This window comes from Eriocheir sinensis, chromosome 21 (assembly GCF_024679095.1).
Source record: "Eriocheir sinensis breed Jianghai 21 chromosome 21, ASM2467909v1, whole genome shotgun sequence".
NCBI classification, from domain to species: Eukaryota; Metazoa; Arthropoda; class Malacostraca; order Decapoda; family Varunidae; genus Eriocheir; species Eriocheir sinensis.
Genome location: NC_066529.1, coordinates 17808936 through 17818919, shown reverse-complemented (window position 1 = coordinate 17818919; position 9984 = coordinate 17808936). Strand labels below are relative to the sequence as shown.

Sequence of the window (9984 nt, the reverse complement as noted above, 5' to 3'; positions counted from 1 at the left end):
CAACAACAGACCGTGCTCTTCGTCAGTAGAATATAATGCTCACCCCGTTAAAGAGACACAGTGACCGAGTGAAAACACTTCATTTTCTCGCCCCGGCCCCCCCCCCCCCCTCTTATTTTTAATATTGTTGTCCCGATATGAGTGGTGGCGGCAATGCGCGCACGAAACACCGAAATTACTCCTCTTGGGTATGATTCACAGTCATTTTTTTTTAAATTTTGAAGACATTATTTGAGTTTCGTAGGTATGACATGCTTTTACAATGTTGCATGAAAAGGTTAGACCTTCTGGAGGGGGTAACTGAACCATGGTGTTAAATAATACAAGGAAGCGGCAAAAGAGAACACGAGAGCGATTCTTGAAAGGGAACAGCCTATGCAGCATACTCCCTCGCGTTGTTTGCATCGTCTATAGTCTTACAACCTCACGTTCAAACCTTGTGCCGCCTCCCGCCGTGATATCGCCGCCACTGGTCGCCTTTAGTCTATCTTGCCTTGTCCTCAAAGAAACCGTCACTCTCCGACCCTTCGCAGGCACATGGCGAAAACTGTGTCTTCCAACATCCTCTCTCCCAACACAACCACAACCCCGCTGGCCGCAACATTAATTGCTAGAAAGGTGTTGGTCGAGTTAAATAATCACATTATTAATGCTTCACGCGAGAAACATCTGTCGAGTAAGAGAGAGATAGAAAAAAAGACGCAAGAGAAAGCGAAACTACAAAACACAATGTTTATTCTACAAACTCTTGACGAATCCATGACACTCCGCAAAATATGACTGACAAGGTAAAAAAAAATATTCTCAATAATTCTCTTGGTGATCGTGAGCTAGTGTTTCCTTGATTTTGTGAGTTGCCTTAACTATTGCGTCACAAAAAGCCCAATTACGGCGGCCAAGCCTCATCGTCGAGCGTTGTCTTGTGGTACTGCCTCCATGTGAACAGCAGGGGGGAAGGGGGGGGTAAAGGTGGAGGAGGAGGGAGAAAAAGGAGAGTTGGAAAGGAGCTGAAGAAGCGGCAGACACCAGTCCTGGCGTGAACAGTCGTGCGGCAGACGTGACGAGGAGTGGAGTGCGATATACTGGTGCGTCTCTCTCTCTCTCTCTCTCTCTCTCTCTCTCTCTCTCTCTCTCTCTCTCTCTCTCTCTCTCTCTCTCTCTCTCTCTCTCTCTGTGTGTGTGTGTGTGTGTGTGTGTGTGTGTGTGTGTGTGTGTGTGTGTGTGTGTGTGTGTGTGTGTGTGTGTGTGTGTGTGTGTGTGTGTATAAGCTAGCCTTTATCCACGTCCCTCCACGGAGTCAGTGCAGTAGTCACTTGTCCCCCGTAGCTCTTCGATCGCTCCTTGGTGCAAGCGCCTCTCGTCTTCCCCAGCTGAAGACGGAGACACTCAACTCACTGCTGGTCGGGGGAGTGCTTCGCCAGCACCACCACCGCCTCCACCCTCCCAGCCACCATCCCATCCCTCGTTGTCGCCGCCGCCACCCAGGTAAGGCGCACGTGGCACTTCGGCAGCGGCCTTGAGGGTCGTTAGGTCCATAACTCTTATTTGGACATGTTGTCAGGCCACTCGAGGCGATCTATGGCTGTTTGTTGGTTGTCCGGAGCTTGGCATGAATATAGAGATCATCATGGCTTTGAAAAAAAAAGGGAGTAGAGTAAGGCTGCTAAGGCAGACCCATTTTCTTTGAAGATTTACATTTACTCTGAGAGGTTTGTTGGAAATATTTAATTTGTTATTTATCTTGCGAAATACACGACCCTTGCTTCTCTGTCTCATCTTTCCCAACTCAATAACAATGCATGCACAAAAAAAAGAAAAAAAGAAAAGGCAATGCTTTATGAGACACCAATAAAGTGAGGCTCGAAGAAGACATGCTGGAGAGGTAGGAACGGCAGGTGAGAGGCCTCGGAACACAGCCCGCGTCTGTCATCAAGGACGCTGCCCCACGTGGCAGAAGAGCGTCCAGGAAGCTTCAAGCGGAGTGTTGATCATGCTGGGGGTCAGCTCACGAAAGATTAGCTGTTTCAAGGCTTGGCAGATAAGGGAGGGATGCATTTATTATTCTTTCTTTCCTATGTGTTTGGCCGTCTGTTATTATCTAGATTGACAACTAAGGTCGGATGGGTGTCGGTGAGCTCCAGGAGGACGGAATTAGACCGAAATTGATCGTAAACGTTTCTAGGTTATGACTTTTTGATGTGAGCATTGCTAGTACCATTTGGTGCTTGCCTGTATTTCTGTTATGTTAAAAATGGTATTAGCGCCTGAACTCTGGACACCTCCGTCCCTCACATGCACTTCCCATGGAGAAAAGGTCTCGAGGGTGTGACTAACGAGTGTGAGCTTGGCGGGAATTTCGGTTTTGCTGTTTTGATTTACCCTCTTGACTGCCAGCGGTCATCCACGTTGTCTACACCGCTTCTGCTGGTCCGTCCGGGCTCGATCTAGCACACCACTGCAAGCCCTGTTGTCTGTAGAAATATTTTTTTAGTTTTATCTTCAGTGTTGTCCAGTGACACGAAGGGAATACTACAGTATTGTATTAGCTTCTCTTTCCATCAAATGAAGGCTGAGCAAGAACTTACAAAAGTCAGCTAAATTTTGATGAATTCAGAGAGAATAGCACTGTGAGCTCGTTGCTGATCCAAGTAAAAGGCTCGAGCAAAGAATGGATCAGGCCGACCCTCCTCAGAGCGACGAATAGAGCCGAGGGTTACGTATCAGACAACACACACACACACACACACACACACACACACACACACACAAGGCGGTTATGTCCTGGCTCCCGGGTGTTTGAGAGTGTGATGTGAGATTCCAGCTATAGACCCAAAGTTCCGTCACCGGAACTCCAAGCTTATTCCGGGAGGGTACTGGCTGGTGATCGCGAGTCCAGTGAGGGATCAGACCATGGTGAATGAATGGTATACTGCCCTTCAGCCTTCAAAAGGTAACCACTTTTTCTTTTGCCCTTCCGTCACCAGGTGGCGTGAAGAGTCACCATCTGGGGCACTTTTTAAACGGCAACAGGTGGACAAGAGCGACATTTCTGTTTCTTCCACCCCGCATCTTGCCTTCCCCGCCCCCAACACTACGCGTCATCATGCTCAAGTGCCCGCCACACCGTCTGTAGGTGCCCACGAGACAACCAAAGTTTCCTTCCTAGACGCCTGAGCAAAACTACTCAATAAAGGCCATGCTTGATAGTGTGCCCGTGCTGGCCACCGAGAGGGAAGGGACGCGGCCTGGAAGTAGTCATTCTGGCGGTCATGCTTCAAAGGCAAACGTTCCTTGCCGTGCCGTGATGTCCGTTTTAAGTTTATTTATTTATTTATTTATTTATTTATTTATTTTTACAGGAAAGTAGGCAGCTCAAGGGTAAAAAAAAAAAAAAAACGAAAATAAAAGGGGAAACATAAAAAGAGGAAACTAAAAAGCCCGGTGGCACTGGTCTTACAAATAATTGATAGAGTACACTCGAAAGACTGTCAAAATCGGATATAGCAGTGTTTTGATACCCCCCTTTTGAAAACGTTTAAGTCGTACGCACAGAGGACCACACTTCCCCTCCCTGTTTATATTCACACCTACTCCACGTTGTCTTCCACTCTTCCCTTCCCTGTTATATTCAGTCTTTCCACATTGTCTTTCACTCTTCTCTTCCCTGTCAAATTTACACCAACTCCACGTCGCCTTGCACTCCTCCCTTCCCTGCTCCTCGGTGTCGCCCACCTGCTGTCTCTCCGCCAGCTGCCGCCCGCCACTCGCTTTCTCGCCCTGACCCTGCCAACCTTTCCTCCAGGATATGAACACTCGGCACAAGGGAGGAGAGGAGAGAGGAGCGGGGAAGAGGGTAAAACATTCCTCAACAAAGCTTTAATCGGATTTAAGCCCGTATAGGATAAGTTTGAATAATGGCAAGATATGTTATATTAGATTATACCTCACATGAAAGGTGTTAATGGGAAAAGTCAAACTGGAGGCATATGATAAAGCTGTGCCTGGCCTCGGTGTTTATCTCCGCTGCATTGGCCCTTGAGCCTGTAATGTAATTCGTTTTGTGTTCTCTCGGCACTTCGGCATAACAATTTAAACTCTAGAAATATACGTAATGAGGAGAAATATGCTTCTCTTTTTAAACTATTATCAAGGTCACATATGGGAGAGACTTACGTTATTGGAATCCAGCAGTCGGACGGAGGGTTTTGTGTTGTGATAATCGCCAACACAGTGCTGCTGCTCTTGCGTGTCCGTCGCTCGGGCGCTTTCTGCCCCGGGGAGTTGCTAGCGGCCGTGGGGCTCCTCGTTAATGAGCCCTACTGCCGCGGCCCCCAAACTCAGTACCGTCGCCGCCTGATATAACCCGCACGGAGAACAAAGGGATGAACTAGTTACAAATTGAATGAAAACGTGAATGAATAAGTAAACGCATTAATAGGTAGAGAAATGGAGGAACGAATGAACGAATTAGTGAAAGAATGAATGAACGAGTAAATAACGGAATGAAAAAATGAGTATTTGAAGAAATGAAAGAATAAGTGAATAGACGAGTTGTATGCATGGGTAGATAAGAAGTGGAGAAGTGAATGAAAGGTCGACTTAGTGCAAGAATGAATGAATAGATACGAGAATGAAGAAATGAGTGAATGAAGGAAGAAAGGAAGAAATCAGTGAATAGATAGTTGAATGAATAAATAAATGGCTTAATTGACGTGGGAATAAAAAAAAAACGAATAGATTCTTGAGTAAACGAACAAATGAACGAGCGAAGAAATTAATGAATTGAGGAAGAAAGGAAGAGACAAATAGATGAACAGATCACTCAGTTGCCTCCACATTCCCTCATGGACCGCCTTGTCTTGTATTAGTGTTCTTCTGTATGCTTGTCTGTCTGTCTGTTGGTCTGTCTGCTTGTCTGTATTAGTGTATGTATTAATCTATTTATATCCATCAGTCATTCTATCTATCTATATATCTATCTATCTATCTATTTCTTTCTATCTATCTATCTTCATGGCTGTTTATCTGTCAGTATTTGTCTGTGTTTGTCTGTCTGTCTGTCTGTCTGTCTGTCTTTATATCTATTTATTTATCTATCTATCCATCTATCTATCCATCTATCTGCTTGTCTGTCTGTCTTTGTCATTTTATATGTGCATGCACCAATGTATGTATGTATGTATGTATGTATGTGTCTATATGTCTGTCTTTCTGTCTGTCTTATTTAACGACTGTCTACCAATCATTCGCTAAGGAGGGACTACTACTGCTACTACTACTACTACTACTACTACTACTACTACTACTACTACTACTACTACAACTACCGCTACTATTACTACTACTGTAAAACAAAATAAAAAATACTTCTACAAAATCAAAACAAGAACACACGTACACATAAAAAAAATACTCATAAACATCGAATTTCTCATCTACTGCTTTCCCACGCACACGTTTTCACCCGTGAGAGAGCAGATAAATATCGTTTATGGCGTGACAGTAACTACAGCATCGGCAAACCCGGCCGGTGATAAAAGAGGCTTATGGGACGAGAAGCTGCGGTAGTGAAGAGGAAGGAAAAGAAGGCAGAAGAAAGAGGAAAATCCAAGCACACACATTTGACAAAGCTTTCGCAAGAGTTGTGCGCCTCTCTAGGGGTAGTTTTATGACCCTGGTGGTAGTTTGACAAAGCTTATGTACCATGAACGTGGAAAATTCATTTGAACCAGATGAATCTTCTTTGAAGCATTTGGAAAGAGTTGATTGAGAGGCCTCAGTTCAGGAAAGAGGCGTCTGAGAACACCGACCAAAATATGAGTCTCTTCGAGTCAGAGACAGCGGTGTTTGCGACAGGGGAAGCTGCGGATGAAGTGCTGGAGTCGTGTGGGTAAAATGAGGCAAGGAAGGGCAATACACGACGAATATTGAGAGGCAGCGGTATTTGCGAAGGGGAAGCAGGGGATAAAGTGCGGGTGTCGGGTGAGTAAAGAGAAGGAAGGAAAGGCGATGCAGGAAGAAGATTGCGTGGGTGTGAGTTTTGCGACAGGGGCAGTTGGGGACAATGTGCGGGCGTCGGGTGGGTAAAGAGAATGAAGGAAGAGCGATGCACGAAGAAGAGTAAGAGGCAGCGGTGTTTGCGGTCGGAGAATAGGGAGACCAGTTGCGGTTGTTGGGGTACGTGAACGGTGCACAGGGTGAGGAAAGAGGGGCAGGGGGAGGGGTGCAGCACGAGGAAGGATGAGCGTGGCGGTGAGGCTGAGTAATTAAGAGGAATGGAAAGACGAGATGACTTTGACTTGAGTAACGTCGTTGCCTCACCGCAGCATCACTCTCGCCCCTCATTAGGAACGTGCGGTCAGCTGTGTTCCGTGTTCCGCAGCAACGACACCACCACCAGACCACTGCAACACACACACACACACACACACACACACACACACACACACACACACACACACATTTGCCATTCAATGTGTATGCATTCTGCCTCCGAAGCTTCAGGCCGGCATTCGTCTTCTTCCTCCCTTGAACCGATTCCATTTTTTGTCGCCTCACATGACCTTTTGCCTTATATAGCCGTCTTCCCTTTGCTTTATGCTTGCTTACCTTAACGGCGTCCAGATAAATGGAAATATTAAACCAAATGAAAGGAAAAATAAAAGACCAATGTCTTATTTCTGTTTTCGAAGATTTAATTCTGTTTTCCTGAGTGTTTTCGTTGCTAATGATGGTCACACAATGCAGATTATGTAAGTTAGATTAATTGCAGGAGCAAGGAAGTGCTTTTCATTACGTCATTCTTATGAAAGACTATGAAGAGCGCCGTCCATCTTTGGACGTGAGTGAAACTTGACCACGGAAGTTTTCTAAGCGATCAAGTCATTGTGTCTGTGCTGATATACGAGGTGCATGACGAAGTGAAAAGGCACCATTTTTTCAACATACGAGAGTGTCTGTTGAATCGGTGTGGCAATAAACGCCAGAATACAGACCCTCCGCAAGATAGCAACGAAATTGTTAAATCAGTGAGAAAATATTAACAAGTTGACGCCAGTCGCCTGTGGCAAACGCCAGCTGTCGGTCAGTCTCATCTGACAGTAATTTGAAAAAAAAAAGTAAATTGCGTTTTATTTTCGTCTGGTAACTTTCAAGGAAACAACAGAGTCAAGCATGTCATTGTGCGGCCATTAGGGAGTCTCTGTGGGGAGGTCTGGGCGGCGTGGACTGGGCGGGGGGCGAGGGCCTAGCCTCCGCTGGCACGCTGACACGCCGGGAACTTCTCAAGAGCTTTCTTCTTCAGTCTTTCCCGGTACCACTTCGTAATAATGTTTTATCAACCAAGTTACCAAGTTACTCTCTTTGGTACGCCTCAGGATATATTGTTATGTTTCACCAGCCTCACGTCACGTGATGGACGGTCGCCTCCAGCACACCTCACAGCCCTCATCCTCCTTACAGCCCCGCTGCCTTCAGTGCTTGCGATCCACATCATCTTTTTTTTTTTAATCGTCCTGAGAGCAAGGCATATTCATGGTTCCATTGTATTCTTTTTACGTTAGATAAGGTGATGTTTTTTTATGTTTTAGTGTTGGAAACGTTGCTCAGTATACTGCAGTTCCTTCTAGTATTAATTTCTTCATATATTTATTTTCTTACTTTTTACTTGCGTATTAATTTCAGTATCTATTTTTTTGATAATGTATTATTTGGCAAACCTCAAAGGCTAATGTAAAGAAAAAAAAAACTCCCGATTTATGATGAAGAGGTGACGTATATAAATCCGCCTCAGCCACTGTCTGTTCGTTCACACTCCTGCTGAAGCAACTGAACCACACGCTCATACAATGTCTTGATTCACGGCCAGTATATCCGCCAGGCTCCGCGCTGAACATCTTTGCCGCGTTCCTCGGGCGTTATTTAGCTGTTCTCCGGCCGACAACTTGAATTATTTATATCCTCTTGTTGAATGAGGGAGGCATGGTATCTGGACAAGCTTCATTTATTCGACCATTCGTTCTTTCAGCGTGTAGGCTATACAGTTTTCAGCTACCGTGAAAGTAAATAAGAAAATACAGAAAATTCCATTTTCTCTTTTTTCATTAAGATGTTTCCGCGATATGGCTTCTTACTTGAGGCCAAAAGAAAGTGAGTCGCTAGCTTGTTGTTTTCGAAACGCCTCTTTCGGCTGCAATGATAGGGGGAGAGACACCGAGGAGGGGGACGGGTTAAGAGGGAGGAAAAGAATGTGGAGGAGGAGAAGGAGGAGGAGGAAAAAGAGGAGGAGATGGGGCGGGGAAGAAAAAGAAAACAAATGAAAGTAGACTGAATAATTTCAAGCTCTGTATTATCAAAACAACAACAAAATAAACCTCATTATTTTTAAGTTGTTGGTCCCGCCGCAGAGTGAGAAATGGGGTGCACCTGCCACCCTTTCACCCGCTGATCCCTCAACCCACCTGGAATACCGTCTCATAAACTTTTCAAGCCGACCACAATTAACAGAACAGCGACAACGAAATGTGCCCTTAATTATCACGTTGTGGGAGTCGCCTCTACCGGGTGATAAATGGAGCCCACCTGCTACCAACCATTTCACCTGCTGATCTGTCAACTCACCTGAGAAAATTCGTCTCTCAGAAGTCTAATAAATTACCTGTACCGGATGCTGTCTCGTTTTCAAACCCGACACTATATCATAAATATCGATTTTTGTGCAACTTTTATTTTACTTAATCGCGACCATCATGGAGTTCACGAGATTCAAATAACGGCGAGACGGAACGAGAGACTTTCCTTCCCCTCTCCTTTCCCCAAAACGAAGTAATCAATGCTGAGCTGATCAAGAGACATCCCAAAATCTTTCCGAAACTTAGATCTAAAAATATATTTGTAATCCCATTCAAGTCAGAGTTTGAATCGTCTATAAAAAGCAGTCATGAAAATGTATCTTTGTTATTCTGCATCTCACCAGAGACGGAGAAGAAAGGCGCGAAGGTAGTAGATCAAGAATGGCTCAGTTCACGAAATACCTTCCAGTTTTCTTTTCCTCTCCCTCTTCCTCGCTCTTATCCCAGCCTGCCACCACTTGCCTTTGTTTGCATTACTGTCTGATAACAACTGAAACAGGTGCTGATAATTTCGCCAACCCATCCCTTTCGCCATATATAATCAGGTGGTAAAACGATCATTATTTTCACCAGGCAATTATTCTTGGAAAACCGCGAAGAGCCGTGTTCTGCGGTTCGGAAAGACGCGCGCGGTGAGATATGTGGGAGGCGATTGCGCGCTTGTTTTGTTTTTACTTTACTCAGGCGCTTGTCGGAGAAGTGGTCTATAGCGGTGGCGGCGGCGGTGATATGGATTTTGCGAAGTGACGAACGTTGAGACGATAACGCGCTTATTTCGTTTTTCCTTTGCTCAGGCGCTCGTCGTTGAGGTGGATTAGTTAGATTAGGATGAGGATGAGGAGTGGGGAATGTAATGGAGGGGAAGGGAAAGGAAGAGAAAGGTGGCGGCGGTGGAGGAGATTTTCCGAGGTGGCGAACGGGTGAGAAGCTCGGCGGGGGCTTGGGATGATGCTGTTGCTTGTGGCCGCGGTGATGACGGTGGTAATTGCAGTTGTCATGGTGGTGGTGTGGAGGGGATGGGAGTGGTGCGATGGTGTCTAGGAAGAGAAAGGCTGGTGGTGATATATTAAGTCTACTGACAGGAGGAGGAAGAGGAGGAGGAGGAGGTGACTGGTCGTGACGCAACCATTGGTACCCTCATAGCCTCCCCCTCCCCTTCTCTCCCCTCACTTTCCACCCTCCCCTCTCCCTTCATCCCTCCCTCCTCCCTCCCAGCCCCTTTCCCTCCCTTCCCTCCTCTTCTGACCATCTGGAGAGTGAGAGTGAAAAGTGGATCGCAATACAAGCGTCCGTGTAACTGTCTGAAGCCAAAATTGTGTGTGTGTGTGTGTGTGTGTGTGTGTGTGTGTGTGTG

General features: G+C 45.9%; 1 protein-coding gene across 3 annotated transcripts in view; it reads left to right on the top strand.

Annotated features, from left to right (window-relative positions):
- The first annotated feature begins 1034 nt into the window (after positions 1–1034).
- The window catches only part of LOC127001777 (uncharacterized), a 23065-nt gene continuing 14115 nt past the window's right edge, over positions 1035–9984 (top strand). For 2 of the 3 annotated variants that reach the window (XM_050866933.1, XM_050866931.1), the window contains exons 1-2: positions 1035–1085; positions 1327–1485. The gene's annotated coding sequence lies outside the window, so the exon portion shown is untranslated. The remainder of the gene's footprint in view (positions 1086–1326; positions 1486–9984) is intronic. The other variant, XM_050866932.1, reaches the window with a different exon arrangement.